General features: G+C 35.6%; 1 protein-coding gene and 1 long non-coding RNA gene across 2 annotated transcripts in view; both read right to left on the bottom strand.

Moving 5' to 3' along the window:
• The window catches only part of LOC117988729 (succinate dehydrogenase [ubiquinone] cytochrome b small subunit, mitochondrial-like), a 126192-nt gene that overhangs the window by 42477 nt on the left and 56431 nt on the right, over positions 1-27284 (bottom strand). The window lies entirely within an intron of this gene.
• On the bottom strand, positions 12861-16847 carry LOC138404356 (uncharacterized). The gene is made up of 3 exons (XR_011238340.1): positions 16088-16847; positions 15342-15397; positions 12861-14775 (listed from the first exon to the last, which is right to left on the bottom strand). It is a non-coding gene; the product is annotated as an uncharacterized lncRNA (long non-coding RNA).

The following is a 27284-nucleotide window of genomic DNA, read 5'->3' as shown; positions in this document are numbered from 1 at the left end:
AAGTCGGGTAGCTTAATAGCCAGCCCCAGTGATCTGGTAATAGCGGGCAGAGCGCTCCAATTGCACAACAAAGTTTTAACGTACTATGATCTTCTATCGGTACACTGCGCTTGTTTACCAACTTTGTATTCCTCTAACAACACACAACTTTGATCAGTTTGTACATTCATTTGAATAATAGACGTAATGATCAGAGCATTTGAATTATTAGCATCCAGATAATATTTTTACAATTTACTCTCCCGGCAAATTAATTTTAAATATTAATTCATATTTCATACCTGATGACTTTCGTTGCTGTAGATGTAGATTTTTTTAAATCCCTTGGGAATAAAATTAGATAAAAGTAGTCTATGTGCAATTCAATAAGCTATCTCCAGTGCAAAAAACTAGCACCTTGGGACCTCTTCATCTATCGATCTATATGGCCTACCCGTTGCCATTTCAGCTTCGCAACTCCTTGAGTAATATCTAGTTCTCCTACATAATCTCCCCCTCATTTCTGATTTGATCACGTAGAGGAATCCCAAGCGTAACTCTCTCCGCTGAGTGACTCAACAATGTATAGTAGGTATAGGTACCTACATAATGTTATAGCAGTCAAAATAATTATCTGTCATCGAAAGCAAATCTTTTTGCATTTTAATATAGCGTTAAAAGTCGCATACCAAACGTTTCATTCACCTGACTTAAGTGGGAGTACTTAAGCCTCAGCTTACTTGAGTGAATTAATCCGGCGGCTCTTAATTGACTTAACATAATTACGGGTTACAGCAGAACGGGCGTGTTTGGACGTAGAATAATCGTCCACTGAAACGTCAATCAGACTCTGGACGACCGAGGATAAACCTGAAGGGTGAGATTATGAAGGTCTGATCCTACTGCGTACAGGAATATTAATTAATCACGAAGTTAAGTAACCTTACCTTTTCTTTACTTTTGTTTTGGAAGATGAAAAATATAACATCAAAAGGTCAAAAGCGCTTTATAAAAGGACGTGCTTAAAAGACAAGTCGAACAGTAGGTCATCAAAGTCACAAAAGTTATGCATAAGAATAGTTCATTATTTTTATTATAATAATTAGCTTACTAAGACTAGATCAGTACCTCAGTACCTTTATTATAAATGCGAAAGTGTGTTTGTTTGTTGGTTTGCCCTTCAATCACGTCGCAACGGTGCAATGGATTGGAGTGATTTTTTTCATGGATATAAATAAAGACGTGGAGAGTGACATAAGCTACTTTTTATTCCGGAAAATCAAAGAGTTCCCACGGGACTTTTAAAAACCTAGTTCCACGCTGACTAAGTCGCAGGCATCAGCTAGTTTGTGTATAAATTTGAATCCTATGAGGCACGAGCCAAGGCCGAAGACTTCTATCATTTTTATAATAATAATATAATCTCACAATTTAATCCAGGCCGTACTTAATGTTCTCGGAACCTTTAGATTGTGGATCAAACGAAAGGTATATTCTCTGCTTTAGAGATGTCACAAAACAAGCTACTTAACATACTACTTACAAAATAATATTAACATTAATATATAAAGTCTTTGACGGCAAGGTCTTTGAGACGACATCCGCTACCTCTTTGAAATTCATCCGAGCGAATCGCTTAGAAGCTTGAATTTAACGGTATGCCCAAACTCCAAAGTTAACACGACAATAGTTGAATATTTAATAATCCGGTAGTATTAGGTAAATTTTGAGCATGAAATCAGTCTAAAATCTTTAGGTAGGTATACTCTTACCTAAAAAATATGGTAGGTCTAAGGTGCCTTTCATTAAAATCCTCTTTACTATAAAGGAACTCTTATATTATAAAGGAATTTAATTTCTAAGTTTTTGAAATCCAATACCATGCTGCTAAATTGTTCAAACAAAAATATTTTAACTTTATTAATATAATACGACGCGTCCAAATTAGATCGTATTAAATTTCTTTCAAAAATTGTTTATTTTACGAAGTAAGATTTATAAAACTTTTCCAAAAGTATGCTGACTTGTTATTTACTTTACTTCTTAAAATAACGTGAAGTACAGCAGTATTAAAAGGCACCTACTTACCTAGGTACTTATAATAGGTATTTCATAGGTAAGACCAACCTGTTTTGTAAAATAATCTTGAGAACTGGATCATTTTTCTTTCTTTTCCATGAAACTTTGCTATTCTTAAATAGATTTCATTTAACCTATTTTTGCCGGACAGCTCGTGAAGTTCCAGCGAAAAGAACAAGAAAGAGGGTAGTTCGCTACTGCCCTTGACAGCTCGAACTTCATCTCTCGCAGCACCGCAGTCCCGTCGTGACCACGACCCGTGCAAATGGGGTGAAATATCGACAAATAAAAACAAAAATTAATCGTGGTATGTACCCGTTTTATACATTAAAATATGATTGATTGATTGACACGACCTAACCATTAAAGCATAAATAATATAGATATAGGTATTATTTTTCATCTTTAGTGGTGATAGTATTCAGCGCCATCGATGAAAATTTTATCGAACGTAGCCTAGAAACTTCCTCATTGAAAAGAGTTTTGAAGTTGGGCAGAAAAATTATTGTCATTTTGAAAACCTTATATTCACCCCACTTCACCCTCATAATCGCTCTCAGAGATTGAGCTCGGGTTTCTCAGAATGGTGGACTTGCGAAGATTGACATTTATACCGTTATCTACCCCTTCAGGTGGGTTGGAGAAACTGCGGAATATGACTGGCAAGTTTTTAAATTAAAACCTAAGTATTAAAACCTTTTTGCTTTTTAATTAAGTACGAGAAAATCTTACCTACCGATTTGACCCAACTTCATTCGAGTGACATTAAACCTTTAGAATAATTTCATTAGTAATTGATATTCGAATATTTATTTAGCAAGCTGTGATAGCCTAGTGGTTAGAACGTCCTCCTAATCGGAGGTTGAGGGTTCAATCTCGGGCACGCACCTGTAACTTTGCGTTTTAAGTAATTAAATATCACTTGCTTTAACGGTGAAGGAAAACATCGCGAGGAAACCTGCATGCCTGAGAGTTCTCCATAATGTTCTTAAAGGTGTGTGATATCTGCCAATCCGCGCTTGGCCAGCGTGGTAGAATATGAAGAAAATCCTTCTCACTTTGAGAGGAGACCCGTCCTCTGTAGTGAGCCGGCGATGGGTTGATCATGATGATGATGATGATTCGAATTTACATCATATTAAGATTCGGAAAAATTCGGATAAATACATAATATAAACCTTTAAGAAAGCAAAAGTATTTCACGTAGGTACCTACTTACGACTGAATAAACAATCAACCTATCAGTAGGTAATCCCTCGATAAGTTAATAGTCAAAAGAGACCATTACATACCATGATACATTATTTGAAAATCATCAACGTTGTACCGAGGTTGTACATAACCTATCGACAGATTACAGATAGGATTGAATATTATACTATGATTATATTCGATATCTGGACTTCTAACCTTTTTAGGTATGAAAATAAATAAGTTTACTGTAGTATACATATTAATAGAGCCAGGTCATTCATGTTCATAGTCTGTAAATACAAAAAAAACGAACACAATCTTTTATGTGGTATCAAAAAGTTCTCTGAAAGTTTAAATGGAAAAGTTTCAAGTTTAAAAGACGCAGATTGAGTGCACTGGTAAAATGTTAAAGTTTTTTCTTGCAACAGCCAAACTATTCTTTAATATTGCAGTCTTTTAAATTGTACTCCCACTGTGGTTTCAGATTGCTACATTCCAACATTTTTCTTATACTTACATAATAGTGAAATAAGAATTTTCTTATATAATATAAAAGGGCACTGACTAACTGACATTTAAACGTGCAGTGTAGTGTAATGGCCCCCAGTTGCGCTGGTAAGGTCCAAGGAAGCTTTTCTGATCCCAGGTGGTAGAACTTCGCGTCTATAATACGGTTTTGTTCCGAGAGCCGTTAGAGGCTTGTTTGCTTGCGTATGCGTCGCAGTTCACGGATTGTCTGCGGAATGTGTGCTTCAAATGTTGCCAGTTATAGTAAGCAGCTACATTGTTAAACCCCAACCGATAGTAATAATTAAATATAATAAAAATTTGGAAAAAAGGGAGGCTGTTTTGTGCTAGAATTATAAAAATATCAAAAGTACGGAATAATCCTGGAAAATCAAAGAGTTCCCACGGGATTTTAAAAACCTAAATTCAAGCTAACGAAGTCGCAAGCATCAGCTAGTATAATATACATACATGAAAAAGAGGTTCGGAGAAAATCTCTCGTGACCATTAAATTGTAAATGTGGCTTTTTGGTCTAAATTGATGGGGGTCCCGCACGAGCGATCAATCAAGATTTGCGACTTGAACAGCCCCTGTGCCTGAGTAAACCCTGGAAATTAAATAAAAACATCCTTGATTGAATCGTCGCGGACGTGCAAATTAAATTGTTTTTGGAAATTTACATTTAATACTTACACATTTTTTCAGATTAAGTTATTGCTTTTCATATACCTACCAACGAAGTTAATTCGTCTTTCTTTTGGTCATGATCCGTATGACTTAGGACTGAAGGTTATGGTCCTTTCCATTAATTTATGATGGTAAGGATTTTCTTGAGATAATAATGTGGACTTAATGAAGACTGCAGAGGACTTAAATTGCTCATTTGATCTCTCTCTTAAAATATTAGCACACTATTAATTTAGTCGAATGTAATGGGCTCTTTATATTGTATACTTCCATCTTTTATGTACCAACGTTCTTGCAAATAAATGATTGTTATTTATTTATTTATTATTTTACCAAGGCGTGGAGCAAAGGTCCAAAGACCAAAATTCGGACATCCAAATTCATCAAATTATCGGCGTACCGCCGAAACATGGCTAAAACTGAAATTCATAGTCAAAATAGGGACTTCTGCATTAAGGTTGAATATGACAAAATATCGTCTGAATGGTCCCCTAAGTATCTTGACTATGAATTCCAGTGTAAATCACTCACACCATTGAAGTAAGGATCAATGGCAGTAGAAGAAACATTTTTGTTATTGGAAAAGGGTCAAATTTTTTACCCGCCTCTGAAGGAAACAGCAAGAACCTCTATCACTGATGTATATATTTTCATCATTTGTGTATAAGTCAGCCAGTTTATTCTTTTATTTATACCGTTACTCATAATAATTAATTGTACTAATATTTAACACAGGAAAACCGAGTTAACAAATGTTTCCCGGTAAATTAGGCTCGCATATGAAAAGTAGCGCAAAGGTTATTCACAAAAACGTCAGGCAGGGAGGCAACGCCGACTCCTGTTAATGACGACCTCGGTCCGCAATATATCTTTCGTAGTTAGGGCCAGAAATCACAGCGACTCGTGCGCTTGATTGAGTTTTCTTTTCCATTCTGCTTCATTCGCTAAATAGCTTTTCCCTCCCCTTACATAGGTTACTTGTACGTACTACGTAGGTACGCATAATATTAATTATTACTTATTTTTTTGTTCTTGAATTTTTTTCTGTTGTGGCAGTTACGAATAACATATTGTTATTATTACATAATAATAGCCACAGAACATAAAATTCCGACTAAACTTTATATTAATGGATTAAATTTGTTCAACTTACAGCCGTACTCAGAGTCGCTTAATTGTTACTTAAGATTGAGTTAAACGAGACAGAGCTATATCTCTCACATAGTCTCGTTTTAACTCAATCTTAACTAACCATTAGCGACTCTGAGTGCGGCGGATTGTGTAAGTATTCACATATTCTAAATTGAATTAACCAGACATCTGATACGAATACATCCAAGATTTAAATTACGGAAGTTGGCAGGTGAAATTAAATAAAAACTTTCACTGACAAATGAACGTTCAAGATTTTGAAATTTTGAAGCTGCAAATAAGGCTCTATGTTAAGACATATAAAGGCTTATACCGAGCATAAGTAAACGAGACCCGAGTGCTCTTGTAGTCTACCGTCTAATTACCGACGTATCTAATTATACCATCGCAGACTCCGACGGGGAGAATCTCCCAAATTACTTATAACGAAATCTAATTACAATTAGGGTTAATGCTACGAGGTACCCTATATATCTCGTTCGCTTGGAGTAACAGAGTCTAATGATGCTGCAGATTTAAACTTAAGACATTCATTTAAGTAACTATGTAGATTATTTGTCTAACTAAAAAAAGCTTATAACTATTTTGTATTAGGTATCGAGTTACGGACCGTATACAGTATTGCCTACATTAAAATCGTACATACCTATCATGTATGTATTTATGAATTAAGTGATTAGTTTACTACAACATTGTATAATAGTCATGAATTTTATCTATCTATCTAGTTATATATCTACATATATAAAAACTGTCTGACTAAATGACTGACTGACTAAATGGATGACTGATCTATTAACGCACTGTTCAAACTACTGGACGGATCGGCCTGAAATTTGGTATGCACATAGCTATTATGACATAGGTATCCGCTAAGAAAGGATTTTTGAAAATTCAACCCCTAAGGGGTTAGAAATTTGTGTAGTCCACGCGGAAGAAATCGCGAGAATGAGCTACTCAAATATAATATTTATAATATTATTAAATCTTTCTGACCATAACCAGATCTTTACTGAACGCACAATATTTAAGGGTAATACCCTCAACTCAAAGCTAATTTTGTTACGACTGCGGTCGGTCATTAAGGGATACGAGTTAAGAGAACCTCTTCTTTCCCCTTTTTTCTAATTATTGCGTAAACCAAAGAGAATGTGGCTGATGACCTCGGTCGGAGTGTTTTTTGTACTTTGTATACTTTAATTTAAACAATTTATTTAAAAATGTTTAGAAGAATTTTCCCGCAATTATATTTTGTTTCCTTTGAGAATAGCTTTTACGGCTTCCAATGACAAAGATTTTAATTGATTTAAAGTAGATATATTGAGGCGTTTTCTCTAAGACTTACTCCAGAACAAAATAGCTCAATGCATATTTTGTTACTTGAATGGATTGCGAAGAATTCTGTCACAAGATTCATCATCCTCTTCAACCGTTAGACGTCTACTGCTAGACATAGGTCTCTTGTGGGAACTTCAATACGCTACATTCTTACGCCGCCTGAATCCAGCGACTCGTTTCATGCCATCCGTTCATCCAGTGAGGGTTGTAAGTGCTCCGCTTTCCGATGTGAGATCGTCAATCCAGCACCTTGGGATCCCAACTTCTAACGGTTCTTCGAAATGACACCCTGCTACTCATTTGATAGTGGGGTGTTTACCAACACTGCAATTTCCGTTGCAAGATCGCCATTCCAGCACCTTGGGACCCAACGTCTATCGGGCCAAAGAACTACGTGGCATACCCAAGCTATATCACAAGACTACAGGAACATAAAATACTAGATTAGGTTTAGGGCCTGTTTCACAATCTCCAGATAAACTTTATCTAACGAATAAATTTGACGTTATAACAGTTTTCGTATTGAAAATCTGTCAAAGTGTCATATTTATCCGATAGACAAAGTTTATCTAGCGATTGTGAAACAGACCCTTAGACATTTTAATAGCGAATGAAGGGAAAGATTATAAGGGTCAACCTTATAATATAATCTTTGGCTATACTTATCCACAGTTTCGTCTACCCTGTGATTGGGTCTCGGTGGACGATTTACCCGTTCCCATATGACTGGTTTACTTGTAACCCAGGATTATGTTCAGGGGTCAGATTAGTTCGCCTTGTTCTGGAACGGTGAATGTTTACTGAGCCAAAATAAATTAATTATTGTTATACCTTTGCGGCCGTATTGGATACACCTTCTTTTGTAGCCATTGTTGCATGTGAGTAGGTAAACATGAACTCAATGAACTAGTATTGTACTATGAAGATTACGAAACTCAGTAAGGGTAAAAGTGTAATTATTTATTACATTGTTAATTAATTAGCTGATGCCTTCGTGATTGATTTTAAAAATCCTTTTGAAACTATTTGATTTTCCAGGACCTTTCCCAGGATGAAGCTGTACCTACCTACCAAATTTCATCAAAATAGGTTAAAGAACGGATGCGCCGTCAAATTAGCTAGTAGGTAGACGGACAGATAAACACACTTTCTCATTTATAATATTTGGTATAGATAGATTGATTAGTGAGTAGGTAATGTTCACTTCACTCGGCCAAAAACAAATCTAATTTTTGAAAAAATCTGCATACTAATAGAAGCAGATGTGGATATTACAGTACAGCAATAATATACCTACCTACTACATATTACGCGACAGGTCGAAATGGCAATCGGGGAGGGAACGCTCCGTACAACTGCACAGCCCCTGCGCTAAGCAGGTGAATGCGAATGCAGGTGATGTGCGGGTGTGGGGGGCGTCCCCCCGCCTCATACCCCGATTGCCATCTCAACCTATCGCGGACTAGGTATGATACTTAATGCAAGTTTAGTGTTACTACAGTGAAAGCAAACTTGGCAAACACGTGCAGTGTTAGTTTAGAGGGTCATTTATGTTCAAACTTAGTTGCAAAATTCAAGCATTCTCTTCTTTATTATTATTGTCGGTTCACTGAGGCGACTAAGCACTAACCTCACATAGTGAAAGAAACATATACCTACACATACAGATATTATGTAGAAGAAACCCAATATTATTTAAACACGTAAGGGGAAAAATCCGAAACCCGTGAATTTGTGGTTTCATTGCATAAAAAAATATTAAAAATGTGTTCATGAACAAATAATGTTGGGAACACCAATCTTGACCGAACTATACCTAATATCATTTATAATTATTTTTATAAAATATAGTAAAAAGCAAATACTTATGTAATTTCTCGTTCAAAGCGCTGCATTGTTATAAGGGCCTTTAAGTAGTTTCAATAGCTGCAAAAGTGTTGCTACTAGATGGCATTAACAGTCGTGTCAGTACTGAGTTAACATATAAATATCACAAATTTCGTCACTGGCAGCAGGCGATCCGTAGCGGTCAAAGCGTCGCGCGTCGGACGCGATCCCAAAAGACGCGGGTTTGAATCCTGCCTGTCCGCAATTTTTGATATTATGTATTTAAAATTATTTATAACTAGCTTATGCTCGCGACTTCATCCGCGTGGACTACAAAATTTCAAAACCCTATTTCACCCCCTTAGGAGTTGAATTTTCAAAAATCCTTTCTTAGCGGATGCCTACGTCATAATAGCTATCTGCATGCCAAATTTCAGCCCGATCCGTCCAGTAGTTTGAGCTGTGCGTTGATAGATCAGTCAGTCAGTCAGTCAGTCAGTCATTCAGTCAGTCAGTCAGTCAGTCACCTTTTCCTTTTATATATATAGATATTATATCTCACATTCGGCTTTACTCACGTGTTTTAGTCGACGTTAGCCCGACTAGTTTCGAAGCCATCCGGGCTTCTTTTTCAACGGGAGTCAGTTCGCGCACTCGTCGCGGTTGAGACTAACGTCGACTAAAACACGTGAGTAAAGCCGGGTGTGAGATATGTAGAAAGGAAATCACTCACGATAGTTTAAACGCAAAAATATCTTCTTCTCTATATATAAAAATGAATCGCTGAATGTGTTGCTGATCACAAATCTCGAGAACAGCGATTTCGCTAATTCTTTTTTTATAATATTCCTTGAAGTACGAGGATGGTTCTTACGAAGTGAAAAATTAAAAAAATTGCCTGTAAAATAATCGACTGTTAGGCGGTACAAAGTTCGCCGGGTCAGCTAGTTTATAATGTAATTTATATCCTGTAGCGTGAAATGAGCTTAACTCCTTATTTAAGCAGTCCAAGCTATAAACTTTATGAAATAGGGGCCAAACGAGGAAATTTTGTAACTAAATTCAATCTAGTTACGCGAGGACACGCGTAACAGGTTACTGCCGTGAGCCATCTTACCACATAATGTGTTACTATATATTTTGTGGTTACCTACCTGAGCTTATGAGCCTTTTGCGGTTCCGTAGATAAGGCACGAAAGAGGCTTTGTTGAGGTGCTCGTATAATGTAATAAGGCAGTCACGGGAACACAAGTAGGTATGGTTTACTTCGCACCTTTGTAAACAATGTAGAGCGCTCGCACGTTAACTTGTTTCTTGTTGAAACACATCTAGTTCGGATCGGTTGTTTTTCTTTTGCATTGTAAGTAATATGCATATTATTTACGTCATAGCTAGTAAAGATGGGCGTTATTGGCTATTTATGTCAACGGTTAATCAACAGTTATTTAGTTTCTATACCGATATTGATAACCGTTGCCGAATATCGGTATCAAAGTTGTGTTTCAACTAATTTAATATGCGCAACGCGCAGCGGTTTCCGTAGTAGTAACTAAGCTAGCTGCCGTATCAATACCGTCTGTATAGCTAGCGCGCGCATATTCACTAAAATAAAACCAGTTTGACTTTCATGAATATCGTGAAGTAATCACAACCTTAAGTTCATAGCAGCAAAGTTTAATTTGATCATTGACATAGGTCAAACTATAGTGGACGCCTGCACGAATAGTTTGCCACAGTCCAGTTAACCAAAAACATTTCACGAAGATTGATAAACCAAAGAGGACCTTATCTCTATTACTCTAAGGCTAACTGTATTAAGATTGATAGATCAAAGTGTAATGGACAAGTACTTGTGCAGTTAAGCCTTAGCATAATAGAGATAAGGTCGGCTTTGGTTTACCAAGTTCTTAGTTACTAAACCGGTAGCCAATAATCGCTCCTCAGCTTTCAGTGAAAGAAAGAAAGTGAAGGCATAATTATTGCGTTTTTAGTAACCAAAAAACCAAACAATGCATTGTCAGTTGCCAGTTGGCAGCGTTGCGTTGTCAGGTGGTTCGTCATAGATGTTAGCTGAAAACCGTTGCTAGCTACGACAATAACGCTATGGTACGCTATAGGCACGGCAGCGGTTTTCAGTTAAGTTAAGCTATAGCGGACACATGTCTAATAGCTATATTATTATTTTTCTTTGTTGGTTTTACCAACAGCTTATAACAATTATTTACATAAATAACAATTTTAATTTTACAAAATTTTTTTTTTTTTTTTAATACAATAAAACTTAAAGCTAGCCTTATCTAATTACTATATACAAAATACTTTCGCAAAATGATAAGCAATTATAGGTAAACACAGCATGCTTAGTAACAAGTTATCGTACATTTCATACAATTAAGGCCATTTATTACACAGTTAACGTTATAGAAATAATCTGCATATAAAATTCCTAGGCCCAGCTGTTTGAGGTTAATGTTTACTAGCTTATTCCCGCGACTTCAAACCCCTATTTTACCACCTTAGTGGTTGTATTTTCAAAAATCCTTTCTTAGCGGAGGTCTATCTGCTTGCCAAATTTCAGCCCGATCTGTCCAGTGATTTGAACTGTGCGTTGATAGATCATTTAGTCAGTCAGTCAGCTTTTCTTTTTATATATAGATTATATTAATCAGTTTATCCTTATAAGTTAACTGCTGAAATTAATAAGCTATCAATCTATAATTTGTCGATAAATTACTGACTACTTGTCTTTGTTGCTAATTGTTAAACAAGACCAATGATCATATTGATGTCAACGTTGTTATAAGTTACATATATCCTCAGATTACAGATCGGTGGATTTAAGTATTACTTTCAGCCGTAAATGTATAAATGAAAATGACCGCACACCAAAGTGGTGACCCGGAGAAAAATATCGTAGGTATATAAATACCATAAAATCCAATTTATTGCGTGTATACTTCTGACAATTGAGTTACACAAAAAAATATGTTCGTGGCCTAATTCAACCGTATCCTGGAATTTCGTAGCACGATACATTCCCCCGCCGATCAGATAAACAAAGTCTCAATCACTCGCGTGTCGGTGACATTGTTCACGGCTGCGGTGAAATTCCTCTACCCAAGGTATGATTAATGGTTTAGACTTCCCCAAACGCTGCGTTTTTGTGATGCAAATGTCTTGTACCATAACATTACTAAATTAACTGTTATTGATGAAGTATTTTCTACTAACACATGCCCACGATTTAGGTTTCTTAAAATCCCGTGGGAACTCCTTGATTTTCTGAGATAAATGTAGATGTCACTCTCCAGGTCTTTCTCCTGCTGCTCGATTGCGAGAAAACTGCATCAATCATTATTACAATCGCAAAAGTTGTGATTGGCTGAATTTATGGTATTCTTGTTGGAACAATACATTGTAGCCAATAGTGAGCGAGCATCAACCAATCAGAGATGATTGCGATCGTGACATTGTAGCTGTCATTCTATCGCAATTGAGTCACAGGTCTCCAGGTCTAACTATATCCATAAAAAATCATGTTGATCCGTTGTGGCGTGATTGAAGGACAAATCGATAAACCAGCAAACCAACAAACACATTTTCAGATGTATAACATTGGATGTGGCACAAAAAAGGACCCCGTAACTCATTAATAATGTAAAGATTTATCTATAATGGCAGAACTTACCACAGAACTTAAGGATCCAAGGTCCTATTTTTTTTTCATGTAGGTGCACCCAAAAACGAAAGAAAAACATATAAAAATAAAAATGGCCACCAATAATACTACGTACACACACTACACTTGAGGGTCCCCAAGCAGCTTATGCCTATCTCCTAAACTATAAATAGCAGCTTGTATCAAATCTATCCCCTACACAATCTTTGAAAGAAGCTAGAAGACCACGGCACTTTATGGTCCTTAGGAGACCCTACAGGAAGTAGGACTGACGAGATAAGGCTTTTCTCCTGTGGTTTGTTTTTCCGCTGGGTTAATACAGACCTAACTTTGAAAATAAAATCAGCAAATAATATCTACCTACTTTTACTTTAGAGGCACATCAATCCGCACTTTCTCCCTACAAAGCCACGCCCAGCAGTGTGATTCTCTAAGGTAAAATAATATTTACATCGGTCGCACATCGGATGTTTCCTTAGATGTAGCACATTTGTTATTCTATTAATCGCGTTCGACTCACCTTTGCGACACTAGCGCTTCACCCGCGAGTGTGATCGATGTAGGAAACGGGTTTTTGACATTTATGTATGGAATTTGCTATTCTAATTGCTCGCCTTCGACTACATCGTACGCCCTCGCCTTCGATTCTATGTGTCAAACGGAAAAGCGTCTCCGGTGTAGCTTTTCTCTACGATGCACCATCGATGCACGAGTTAAATTTCGTTGTAAACATAGAAAAACTTTAAAAGAAAGGTGAAAATGTGAGTTTTATTTTGTTATTTTCTATAGTAAGTATAATTAAATGATAAAAAAATATCTGAGTTAACTATTTATCGTTTTTCACTTCAGATGGCTGCTCGCTTAGCTCAAGTACATTTTTCTTATTAGAAGAAGCTAAACAAGAGGAATACGAAATAAAAAGGCGTGCAAAAGGTTGTCAAATACGTGGTCTTCGTCTGCTCTCGACAGACGCATTATGTAAGAATATTTAGTATCACGGAGGAACTTGTGGCAATGTTAGAAAGGGATTTGCTCCCCTACATCAAGAGCTAGTCGTGCAGTGGTGTATGTATTATTTGGAGTTTAAAACGAAGATTTAGATGCCTTCTAGTTCATAGCGATTATGACCCAGGGATGGTGGCCAGAAGATTCATTATACTTAGCATGTTGCATGCACGTTTTACACAACATACTACAACATTACCAGCGTTGTCATTTCCAAATGACATAATCCGAGAAGAACATAGGATAATGAGCATGCTGCAAAGGAATCCTCGTCAAAGCAGAGCAGAGGGCTTAGAAGAAGGACAAAGGTGCCGAGAACTCCTTGCTAATCGCTCGTGGCGTGCAAGACAGATACAATAATAAATAAAAGATAATTCTCAATTTCAAAGCCTTTATTTATTCCTTATCTTAATCTTAACTATTTACATATATTTTAATGTTATGTACATTTTATATCTTATACCGTGTGTGTGTTAGTGTTTTTCAATAGTTAATTATAATATATTTTATTACATTTCTCGTTCATTTGTTTTTAATATTTGTGTGGAAAAGATAATAAAAGTGCAATATAAACTTAGTTTACATTTTTTTACCATAGAAAAACAGACGGGTTTTGTTATAGACTTTTGGTAGAAAAAAATGAAATAATTCCCACAGGATTTAAAAGCTTCTCAACTGCTAGAGGCTCAGGAATTTTAGTGTCTTCCACTGCTTGAGAAGAATTCATGATCATCGTGATTAACCCATAGCCGGCTCACTGCAGAGCACGGGTCTCCTCTCGGAGTGATAAGGGTTTTGGCTATAATCTACCACGCTGGCTATGTGCAAATTGGTAGACTCGCACACCTTTGAGAATATTATGGAGAACTCTCAGGCATGCAGGTTTTCTCACGATCTTCTTCTTCACCGTTAAAGCAAGTGATATTGGATAAAAAGCACAAAACTCCGAAAAGTTAGAAGTGCGTGCCCGGGATGGAATCCCCGACCTATAGCCTAGTGGTTAGGACGTCCACCTTCTAATCGGAGGTCGGGGGTTCGATTCCGGGCACGCACCTCTAACTTTTCGGAGTTATGTGCTTTTTAAGTAATAAAATATTACTTGCTTAAACGGTGAAGGAAAACATCGTGATGAAACCTGCATGCCTGAGAGTTCCCCATAATGTTGTCAAAGGTGTGTGAAGTGTACCAATCCGCACATGGTCAGCGTGGTAGACTATGGCCAAAACCCTTCTCACTCTGAGAGGAGACCCGTACGTACTCTGTGGTGAGCCGGCGATGGGTTGATCATGATGATGATGATGATGAATCTCCCTTGTGAGTTCTTCGCCTGCAACAGCCACAGTTGAGATATTATGAAAGAGTTGAAATAGTTAACTAGTCAAAAAAAATCCGTAGGTATATTTTATACTAGCTTATGCTTGCGACTTCGGCTGCGTGGACTACACAAATTTCAAACCAATATTTCACCCCCTTAGGGGTTGAGTTTTCAAAAATCCGTTCTTAGTGGATGTCTACGTCATAATAGCTATCTGCATGCCAAATTTCAGGCCGATCCGTTCAGTAGTTTGAGCTATGCTTTGATAGATCAGTCAGTCACCTTTTTCTTTTATACATAGGTATAAAAGCTAGTATAGACTAGCTGATGCCCGCGACTTCGTCCGCGTGGATTTACGTTTTTCAAAATCCCACGGGAACTTTTTGATTTTCCGGGATAAAAAGAGCCTATGTCACTCTCCAAGTCTTTATCTATACCCATGCAAAAAATCACGTCAATCCGTTGCACCGTTGCGACGTGATTGAAGGACAAACCAACAAACTAACAAACCAATAAACAAACACACTTTCGCATTTATATAATGGTACGGATATAATATATAATACTATTATACACACCGCAGGCTCGAAATAACTCTCCAAGTGTGGTAAACTTTCATCATTTATATATCATTCTGAAATAAGAAAAAAAATAGTACTTTATATTATTATTTTAAATAATTTTTCATATTAATTACGTACCCATACTAGCCATACCTAATACCTACTTAAACTTTAAATGCGAAAGTGAGTCTATCTGTCTGCTAGCTTTTCACGGTTCAAAAATTAAACCAATTTCGATGAAATTTGGTGCAGAATTAGCTTACATCCCAAGGACGGACATAAGCTAGATACTTTTTATCCCAGAAAATCAAAGAGTTCCCACAGGATTCTTAAAGGGCCATCTATTTAACCCATTTATGCATTTATTTGTAATTTGGTACAGAGGTAGCTTGCATCCCGGAAATTGACATAGACAACTTCTTATCTCAGAAAAGCAGAGTTCCAACAGGATTTAAATATTCATTTATAGAGATAACATAGATAACAGACAATTCAAAATCTTCCTATCCTTTTGCAAAACTTTCTCCACCCATACGAGAAACAATTATTAGGTTATTTAGATCTGCTACTGCTATATTTTCATCCATACCACTGCCTGTTCTTTCTTCTAGCAATAACCATGCTACTGCATTTTCTCTTTGCATCATCTTTTTTATCTTTCCAATACTGTATTGTATGACAACATTTAACACTAGGTAGATACTAACATTTATACTCTGCTTAGAAAGTAGATTGTGTCTTTGAAAATAATATTTACATACCTTTTGCTATTGTTGCCAAGTTTTGATGCAGCCATTTGTATTCATCCAATATTGTCCAACTTCTTGGTGATGCTTGGTGACTACGGTCTCTAGCAAGGGCAGTGCGAGCGTGCCCAGCTGCTAACCATGGTTTTTACTCCATAAATTTGAACAATTTTTCAAGTTGAGCAGTGGATGGGGCAATATTGCGAGGCACTGAAATTTATAATTAAATCGTTGGTCAGCACCGAAAGAACAGTTTGATAGGCAGTCTGACACAAGTTTAAAACCACTGATATCGGAGTAAATTAAGTTTAATTAAATACTCACTTGTATTTTAAAACAAAACACGATAAAACGACGTACAAAGACGAAGTTCACGCACTATTTCTTGAGTTGTTGTGACGACCTATGAAGTCACCATGGCAGTAAAGGAATTATAAGTGCTCCACTAACCACTTGATTTATTAAGTGCAGTTTGTTTTAAGACTAGAGTTTTTTGTCGAGTAATCGTTTTTCAAGGGTGTAGGTGATCAGTAATTTACCAATACCATTTTTAATTTTGTGCTGACTGACATCTTGCACGGCGGGAAGCAACTTTTTTTTTAATGATGCAAAACAAAGGCAAAGGTCTCCTGCCTATGTCCAAGATTTTTTTAAATAATGATAATTTCTCATAGTATTTTGCATTTATTGCTTTAACTTTGTATAAAAATAGCAAATGTAATCATAAATGAATTTTAAACCCACTATAAATGCCATATTTCGTAATCGTAACTTTTTATCGGTATGAAAATAAAATTAGGATGACATCACTGGCTCATCCGAGATAACATCGTAGAGCCCGTCTCAACCATAAGATCGCCGACGAGCTTAAAGCCACTACAGAATCACAAATTTACAACCGTTGCTGGCCTGGTCGATCTGTACGATGTTACCTCGCAGACCACATCGATGTTGGCAACGTTGAACCGTTCTTTAGAGAATCACATAGCAGGTTACAAAGGTAATATTATTATCAAACAGATATAGTACGCGACAGGTCGAGATGGCAATCGGGGTAGTACGAGGGCTGTGCGGGTGTGTGGGGCGTTCCCTCCCCGATTGCTATCTCGACCTGTCGCGTACTAATAGACAAATAGGTACAGCACGCAGCCAAAAGTGATGAACATCGGTCTTTAGAATGACATTTAAGCTTTGTAGAGTATTGTCTCTGTCACTCATACCCATATTATGACGTTTTGTCGGTCTCAATGACCGAGACAGTGCTCTACAAATCTGCTATCTCCTTCTAAAGATTGGTGTTCATCACTTTTGACCGCGTACAGTAGATAGATGCATTTGTTGATTCAAAAGTATTTGTAAAAGTTTATTTGAATAAAAAATCTATTTCTATTCGAACAATTTGAACAGCCCAAGCACATTTAGTGCGATGATGTTTTGGCGTGACTTTCGCGACTCTGTATCGACGCGAAATCCAAAAGAGAAATAGTTTACTTGGGCCACTGTCATCGCAATAATTCAGTTGTGTATAATCGGTGACAGGTTAAGATGGCAATCCGGGTATGAGGCGGGGGTACGCCCCGCACATTTGCACGTCACCCGCGCTTGCCCGCACCGAGCTAGCGCGAGGGCTGTGCCGGTGTTCGGGCCGTTCCCTCCCCGATTGCCATCTCGACCTGTCGCGTGCTATAGCTGAGTTCGTGAACGTGTCACAGAGGTACGTGACACTATCCAGTCTATCAGATAACCAAACATTTCAATCACTCGAGTATATAGTTGACGTTATTCATGGCAGCGTTGTCAAGTCTCGTCTCGTGATAAACGCTTTTGGCTTCCTCCGACCATGAGTTTTTGTAATGCAAATAACTTGTGCTGTGGCAACAAGAAAATTGGCCGAGAGTTGAGAGAATCGCCCCATTTTCTTTTGGGTGTTGCTGAATAATGATTCGTCTCCATAGAAGATTATAGCTGTCTCCCGCGGCTTCATCTACGACGATTTTTTTTAACTTCCTGGTTTCCTTGTACACGGCAGCGTTGTCAAGTCTGTTCTCGTGATAAACGCCTTTGGCTTCCTCCGACCGTGAGTTTTTGTAATGCAAATAACTTGAGCTGTCGCAACAAGAAAATTGGCTGAGAGTTGTGAGAATTACCCCATTTGCTTTATCGTTGAATACTAATGATTCGTTTCCATTATAGCTGTTTTCCGCGACTTTATCTGGGAGTTTTTTTCTTTCTGGTTTTCTTGTTCACGGCAGCGTTGTCAAGTTTCTTCTCGTGATAAATGTTTTTGGCTTTCCTCCGACCGTGAGTGTTTGTATTTTATTATTTGTAACTGACTTGTAATTACGTATGCTAATTGCCGGCAAATCTATACTGTAATTTATTTCAAAAATTGCGATCATATCTGATAATTATCTGGGCTTTTGATTTAGTATAATATGTTTAATATTCAATTCAATAAATTAATAATCGAGTTAGGCAAAAAATTAATTATATAGATCATTATCGGCATTTGTTTCAAGCTATTAAATTATCATTATCATAATCTGCCTTCAATTTGGAATAATAATTTTATACAATAATTTTAAAATTCAATGTTACAAATTAATAATTTGCAAACATTGGATTTGCAAATTACAATGTATTTTTCTATCACATATTTTTGAAAGGATTACCCGTGATTTTATTTATTGGACTGACTGGATATATTAAATGCTATTATTTAAATATGTACAAGTAGAATATTTGGGCACTTGTTCTATCGCTGACCAGAAGCGACTAGATCGAATATTATTTATTTAAGCAACGTTTCATCAAAATCGGTTGAACGGATGGGCCGTGATAAGCTAGCAGACAGAAATACAGACAGATACACTTTTGCATTCATAACGTTAGTATTAATGGATTACTTAGGCAAACAGCATTTATGACCTAAATCGATATTTATGTACCAAATTTAATCAAAATCGATTGAACGGATGAGCCGTGAAAAGCTAGCAGACATACAGACGGACAGACAGATAGATACACTTTCGCATTTATAATATTCGTATAGATTTCTTACACAAAAAACATTACCTAAATCTATATTTATGCTGGTCTGGCGATAATGCTGAACGCTCAGTTGGAGACAAAGGAACACGATACGAAGCTATTTTGGGCTAGTCGGTCGAATCTCTGGAGGGTTGTGGTTTGCATTCTCAAAGTTCTGTTTACGTTGTGACTCGCCTGTTGCTATGAGAACGGACCGTGAATATCTAAGCGTTATTCAATATCTAACTTCGCCCCCAATTTCTATTTTAAATCTCATGATTTCATTGGCTTTGCGGAGGCTTTGCGGAGGTAATAAGAGCAACTAAAGCCATTTATTAAAAATTAGTTGATGCCCGCAACTCAGTCCGCGTGGAATTAGGTTTTTTAAAAACTCCAAGGAACTCTTTAATTTTCCGAGATAAAAAGTAGCCTATATCCGTATTCGAGATACAAGCTGTCTCTAGCTGTACCTAATAGGCCATGCTTTCATCCACGTGGAATAAGGTTTTTTCAAAAAAGAGGTTACAACAAACTCAGTTTAGTAATGATTTTGTTAGCGAAGTAGGTACCTACATATTAAAATCACAACTAAAAATTGCCTAGTTTCTTAAATATAGTAAAAGTATCTAACGATTAAAGTGCCTAGGTATATATCCTTAACATTATTTTCTAATTTTAGGCATCAATTAGTTATTAGATAATGGAGTATCTTATAATATTATGATATTATTATCTATGCTACTTTAGACAAGCCCCTGGCCAATAAGATTTTACTATAGACAAATTACGTTCATATTAAATGGCGTATAAAATTCATAATAGAGATACAAAACGCACTCGAGAGTATATTTAAAGGTAACGATCAACAAAAGAGTGACCCAAGTGTTGTAGTTTTCAGTCTTTACTTTAGATACGTATGTATTTTGCATAATATAGTAGTGTAGAAAGTCGATTCTGAACCACCCCGGGGGGTCCGCGAAAAAAAAATTGTCCCGCCCACAAAAAAAGACCACCACCATTGGCTCTGGATGTTCGCCGTTTTTAGACCATTGGCTCAAACCTAACCTAACCTAACCTAACCTAACATATATCGATCGGGTCGTTAGCGGGAAACTAAAAGGGCAATTGGAATCTCCTACCACTCATCTAGTGAATGATCGCGTGCGAGGCTGTAGGTACCTGCTACCTACGCTAGCTCTAACAATGAGTACCGTTTGACTCTTGTTTTTTTGCCCTTTCCTATCAGTCACTAGTCTATACACCAGCTAATGTATAATTTTCTAATCAAACTTCGCGAGAGTTTTGCCGTTTTGAACCGTTTGACTCAGGCCTAACCTAACCTTACCTAAATTTACGTAAGGCTAATGAGCTGTATCACTTATTACAATATGCGTAAATTTATTACGCAATTAGTATAAAGATAGCACGCGTCAAAATAACTTCGGAATGTCCAAGGCGTCACTTTCTCATTTTTTCATCGGGGATACAAGGTACCTGCTCCGGCGCCAGGGGGTTTTAACAATGCCCCCCGCCCCTTATCCCCTCACCCGTCGATCCATGCATTTCTACAATTTTGTCCTTAACCGACTTTAAAAAAGGAGGTATTTTTCTGTATGTATGACTGTATTTTCATAAAATGTTTAAATACGAGTTTATCATGTTATCACCATATTGGATGACTGATATTGTTTATAATGAATAAGTAAATTAGAATTTGATAGCAATGCATTTCGTAGAAACTTAACCCAAGCTTTTATGATAATGTGTTCTCTTGCAAAAATATGTGAGATGCTCTCTCGTGTCAGTTTAAAATATATTTATTATCTCATTAACAAAAAATTAACAAAATTCACGATCGATCGTGTCGTTGATTTTTTTAGTTAGTCCACTCAATCTGTTTTTATCGCCCATTAACTTTAGGTAGATGCAAAAACTGATATCGCATGCAGGTGTTTCAGAGCATGTACATTCGTGTTTGTTTCGAAGATTTATAATCCCATTAAGAAGGACTAACAAAAAATTAACCCAAGCTTTTATGATAATGTGTTCTCTTGCAAAAATATGTGAGATGCTCTCTCGTGTCAGTTTAAAATATATTTATTATCTCATTAACAAAAAATTAACAAAATTCACGATCGATCGTGTCGTTGATTTTTTTAGTTAGTCCACTCAATCTGTTTTTATCGCCCATTAACTTTAGGTAGATGCAAAAACTGATATCGCATGCAGGTGTTTCAGAGCATGTACATTCGTGTTTGTTTCGAAGATTTATAATCCCATTAAGAAGGACTAACAAAAAATTAACCCAAGCTTTTATGATAATGTGTTCTCTTGCAAAAATATGTGAGATGCTCTCTCGTGTCAGTTTAAAATATATTTATTATCTCATTAACAAAAAATTAACAAAATTCACGATCGAGGGTTCCTTTTTCTATTTGAGTTACAGAACCCTAAGATAAGAATATAACAATTGAAAGGTTGGTCTTCCAGACACAATGCGATCCTTACCCGCTGTGAATACACAACAAAAGCCAGTAACCCGTGAGTGACACTTTACGGAAATATATTTTTTAAATAATGTGTACTTTCCCTACCATTTGTCTTTGAACAAATTTGAAACAAATTATAAAAGAGTCCTGTTCTAAAGCAGTCGCGCCATATTCCTTCTTACTACCTACAACGATGTTGTCTCAACTGTGTGAGCTGAACAACTCGGTCTACGATGAAGAAATGGTTGCAATTTGTGAAGAAGTCGAATTGAACACGATGTTAGTTGACCTATGTATGGAAACCGAACGAGATCAAGTTTATTCGTGAGTATTTTTTAATTTTTTTCCGCGAGCAGTTTTTATTTTAATCTATTGTATTTCAAAAATTTCATCGAATATTAGGTGTGCGACTATAAATTATTAATGTAATGCCGCCATCCTCGACCCTGAAGTTCAAACTTGTTTAAACACATTGCTGACAGAGAGGGGGTTTTTTGTGTATAAATATCCGGGCTTAGCTCTAGTAACGTCCATTCAGAGACAAGTTGTGATAGAAAAATAATAACCATGGAAGCTTTTTCCAGTGATGAAATAAGTGTATTTACTAAATCATTTGTGCTAAATAAGTTTCATAGAAACATCCGGTTGTGGTATATATCTAATAGACTCCCTAGATGGATGTTAGAGGACCCAGATATTAAACCGTTTTATACTCCATGTAGTGGTCATTCTGTCTCCATGACATCCCCTGTTTGTGATGAAATTGATGGGGTGTTTCCTATGATAGCATATTGTAATATGTGTGCTTCAAATGGTAAATTATATTCCAATAAAGATAATTGTAAGGTGTATTTTTCAGAACATATTTTTAACTATTGTATTTTTATTTTTTAGTTCGGGGCAAACTGGAGCCGGAGTAAAAAGAAAGGCTACTGTGCTCACACAGTCTTCGAGTAAGCGACCATGTTCTCAAGAACCTTCTACTTCTACGGGGCTATTGACGACATCAACATCAACGGAGGGAGGATCTACCTCATTTGTAAGTCCCGCAAACAATCACAGTGTCGAGTGTCCTTATTGTAAAACAAATGTTAATCAAAAATACTATACCAGCCACCTTAAAAGCAAGAAACATATAAATAATGTACTTCTTAATAGCTCCATTCAAAACTTAGCTAATGTGCAAATAATAGAAAACGCTTTCGGTCGAAGAATAGTAACATACAGGATTTCCAATGAGAATACGTCGTCTAATTCAGAATTCGAAACACCTGAATATTTCCTAAACTCAATTAAAAATATTATTTATGAGTTGCTTGATAAGCTATTAAAGGAATATAAGGCAATTAAAGTAAATTGCATTTTAAGTGGGGAATTTATTCAAACAACAAAAAATTTAGAGAATTCTTTTGATTTTCAAACCATTAATTATATTCTATGTTTAGAGCAAGAAATCAATAAAATTTATTCAGATTTGCATGATGAAATTTCAAATAAAGTTTGTAATTTTGAAAAGAAAGATAGTGGTTGGAGTCTAAAAAAAATTAATTACATTGATTTAAACATAAATAAATTTAACCCGTTACGAGGATCTTCATATATAGATCTACCCTTAGATATAAAACATAAGCATGCTGTAATTAATGTAAAAAATAATGACTATCAATGTTTTCAATGGGCTGTGCTTTCCGCATTGTATCCAGTTAACAATCATGTAGACAGAGTGAGTTCATATGCATCTAAACAAAACTCTTTAAGTTTTAAAGATATTCCATTTCCGGTAAAGTTGAAAGATATATATAAATTTGAGCGCTTAAATAATATTAGTATTAATGTTTTTGGACTTGAACGTGATACTAAAAGTAATTCCACAAAGGTCATTGGTCCACTCTATTTCACAAAATGCCGAAAACAAAAACACGTAAATTTACTTCACATAAATAATAGTTCTACCGGTCATTATTGTTATATAAAAAACCTATCCCGACTAGTTAGTTGCCAATTAAATGGACATCAACACGCGAACTATATTTGCGACGGTTGCTTGCTTTATTTTCAAACAGAGTGTAAATTAAAATCTCACCAGGAGTTCGATTGTAATCATGTTCGAACAGATTTACCAGGCATTAACAAAGCTAAACTAACATTCCATAAACACGAGAGGAAGTTAAAATTACCCTTTGTTGTATATGCAGATTTTGAAGCATTTTTAAATCCTATACAAGGATGTGATAATGATCCATCTACCTCATATACAACAAATTTTCAAAAGCATGAAGTATATAGTTTTGGGTACTATATCAAATGCACATTCAATGATAGTCTATCTAAATACAAAACGTATACGGGTAGTGACTGTTCAAAAGTTTTTATGGAACACCTAAATGACGACGTCAACCGCATTTATAACGAATATTTAATTGAAATCAATCCACTTCCCCTCTCAGAGGATATTAATGAAAAAATAAATAGAGCAACTATATGCTATATATGTAATAAAAAACTAGATTCAGCTTATAAAATAGATTATAATAAGTACACTGGCGTTTTCACAGGTGTCTGCCATAAAAGTTGCAGCAAAAAATTTGTCACGCCTCGATTTATCCCTGTAATTCTGCATAACCTTAGTAACTATGATGCTCATTTCATTGTACACGCGTTAAACTTTTCAGAAGGGGTGGTAAAGGTCATACCTCAAAATAAGGAACGATACATTTCGTTTTCAAAAATGTTAAAAATCGATGAAAACCAAATTGAATTGAGATTTATTGATTCTTTTAAATTTTTATCGTATAGTTTAGAATCCTTAACAAATAATTTGAATGATGATGAATTCATTGAATTGCGCAGAAATTTTCAGAATGAAAAGGATCTTCTTTATTTAAAACGCAAAGGTGTGTATCCATATGAGTATATGTCATCATTTGAATCCTTAAAGTTGACATCACTCCCCACTCAAGATAATTTTTTCAACACACTTACAAACAGTTCTATTTCAAATGAGGATTATAAACATGCCAGTGATGTCTGGAATCATTTTAAATGTCGTAATATGAGTGATTACTCTGATTTATATCTCAAAACAGATGTTCTCCTTTTAACGGATATTTTTGAAAACTTTAGAAACGTATGTATTAAAACTTACGATTTAGATCCTGCTCAATATTATACAGCGCCAGGTCTTAGTTGGGACGCAATGTTAAAGTATACACAAGTAACGTTGGATCTGCTTACAGATTACGATAAAATTGCATTCATAAAATCAGGTATACGTGGCGGTGTTTCGCAATGCAGTAACCGTTATGCGCAAGCAAATAATAAGTTTATGGAGAATTTTGATGAGAAAATTCAATCATCTTATCTCATGTACTTAGACGCGAATAATTTATATGGATGGGCTATGTCTCAATACCTTCCTACAGGTGGTTTTGAATGGGTAAATTGTGACACTAATTTTAATGTACCAATTGATTCTGACGTAGGCTATATTCTTGAAGTAGATTTAGAATATCCACAAATTTTACACGACTTACATACCGATTTTCCACTATGTCCAGAGAATATACTCGTAGGAGGGAGTAAAAATTTGAAATTAGTGCCGAACCTATTTCATAAAACTAAGTATGTTATTCATTATAGAAATTTAAAACAATGTTTAGAAATGGGCTTAAAGCTAGGGAAAGTCCATCGGATTTTAAAATTCAATCAAAGCCCTTGGTTACAAAAATATATTGATTTGAATACCCAGTTACGTACATCTGCACATTCTGATTTTGAAAAAGATTTCTATAAGTTAATGAATAATTCCATTTTCGGGAAAACAATGGAAAATGTTGAAAAACGGGTAGATGTTAAATTATGTACACATTGGGAAGATAAAGGAAAAGTCGCTGGTGCACAGAAACTTATCGCGAGACCTGAATTTCATAGTCTTTCAATATTCTCTGAAAGTTTTGTTGCAATTCAACTTAAAAAAACTAAAGTGTTATATGACAAACCCATCTATTTAGGTTTATGTATTTTGGATATTTCCAAAACGCTTATGTATGATTTTCATTACAAATATATGAAAAACAAATATGGTCCAAATTGTAAAATGTTATATACTGATACTGACAGCTTCATTTATCACATTATCACTGATAATTTTTATGAGGATATTAAACCTGATTTAAATAAATACTTTGATACTTCAGATTATCCCCCTGATAATGCATTTGATTTCCCCCGAATAAATAAAAAGAAAATTGGTCTTTTTAAAGATGAAAACAATGGTGTGATTTTGACAGAATTTGTTGGATTGAGATCAAAAGTATACGCTTTTAATACACAAAAAAAATTCATTGCTAGAGCAAAAGGAGTAAACAAATCAGTAACAAAAAAATTTAAAATGGAGAATTACAAAACAGTCTTATTTGAGCAAAAAAATGAAATATGTGAAATGTATAGATTTAGATCTATAAAGCATGTTGTTTTCACCCAAAAAAATAATAAAATATCGTTATCACATTCAGACACAAAACGGTTTTTAATCAACAACTCCACTGACACTTTAGCTTGGGGGCATTACAAAATAAATACATTAAATAATAATGAACAGTGAGGTTTATCGATGCTATTTTTGTGTGTAGAACACGTTTTCTTTAGCAAAAGAACTTCTACGTATATAATATGTAGATACGTATTGAAATGTATAACTAGTTATAATTATAAAAATGTATAGTTAATAAATAGAACTAAGAAAATATATTTAAGATTAATTTTAGCAATAGTTCGACATAGTAAGTAGAGCTAAGATAATATTATTATATTTAAGATAATAATATACAAAGGAAAATAAAATTGTTTTAATTGATCCTTAAAAGAAATAATATGTTATTTTTTATTCATTTCCTTATCTGCCTTAATTAAAGTCACACGCATTTATTTACGATGTTTCATTTTCTCCATCCATTTACTGCTATAGTAGCAGGCCCAAGTGGCTGTGGTAAATCAAATTTTGTTACAAATTTCCTGAAGCACTGTAATGATTTATGTAACATACGGTTTGACCAAATTTTATGGTGCTATGATGAAATGCAACCTCTTTATAATCTAGAAAATGTGACATATATCCAGGGAATTCCTGAAATGAGCATGTTTGATGGAAAACATCCTCGGTTAGTTATAATTGATGATCTTATGAGAGAGTCAGATGGTCGCGTTGTCGATATTTTACTAAAGGTAGCCATCACCGAAATTTAAGTGTATTTTACATTACACAAAATCTATTTCATCAAGGTAGAGGACAACGAGATATTTCACTGAACACAAGTTACATTATTTACTTCAAAAATCCACGAGACCGTACACAGATTCGTCATTTAGCTCGTCAAGTGTTTCCAGACAATGCAAAATTTATTGAGGAAGCCTATAAAGATGCTACTAATGAACCTTTTGGTTATTTAATGATTGACTTGAAACAAAATACAAGTGATTCATGTCGTTTTAAAAGCAAAATAGACCCCGTTACTAATGAATGTGTAGTATATGTCCCCAAAAAGGGGTTTAAATATGGTGAGCATCACCCGATTCTTGTTAGTAACAAATAATGGTTGAAGGTAACACAACGTCAGATATAAAAAAGCTGAGTGCATTACAAACATTTAAACCAAAATATCGTAAAATTTTACTTCGTTCTCTTAAAAAGGAGG

The sequence above is a fragment of the Maniola hyperantus genome, chromosome 2 (genome assembly GCF_902806685.2).
Source record: "Maniola hyperantus chromosome 2, iAphHyp1.2, whole genome shotgun sequence".
NCBI lineage: Eukaryota > Metazoa > Arthropoda > Insecta > Lepidoptera > Nymphalidae > Maniola > Maniola hyperantus.
Note: the sequence above shows the minus strand (reverse complement) of the source record. Positions and strands in the feature narration are given on the sequence as shown.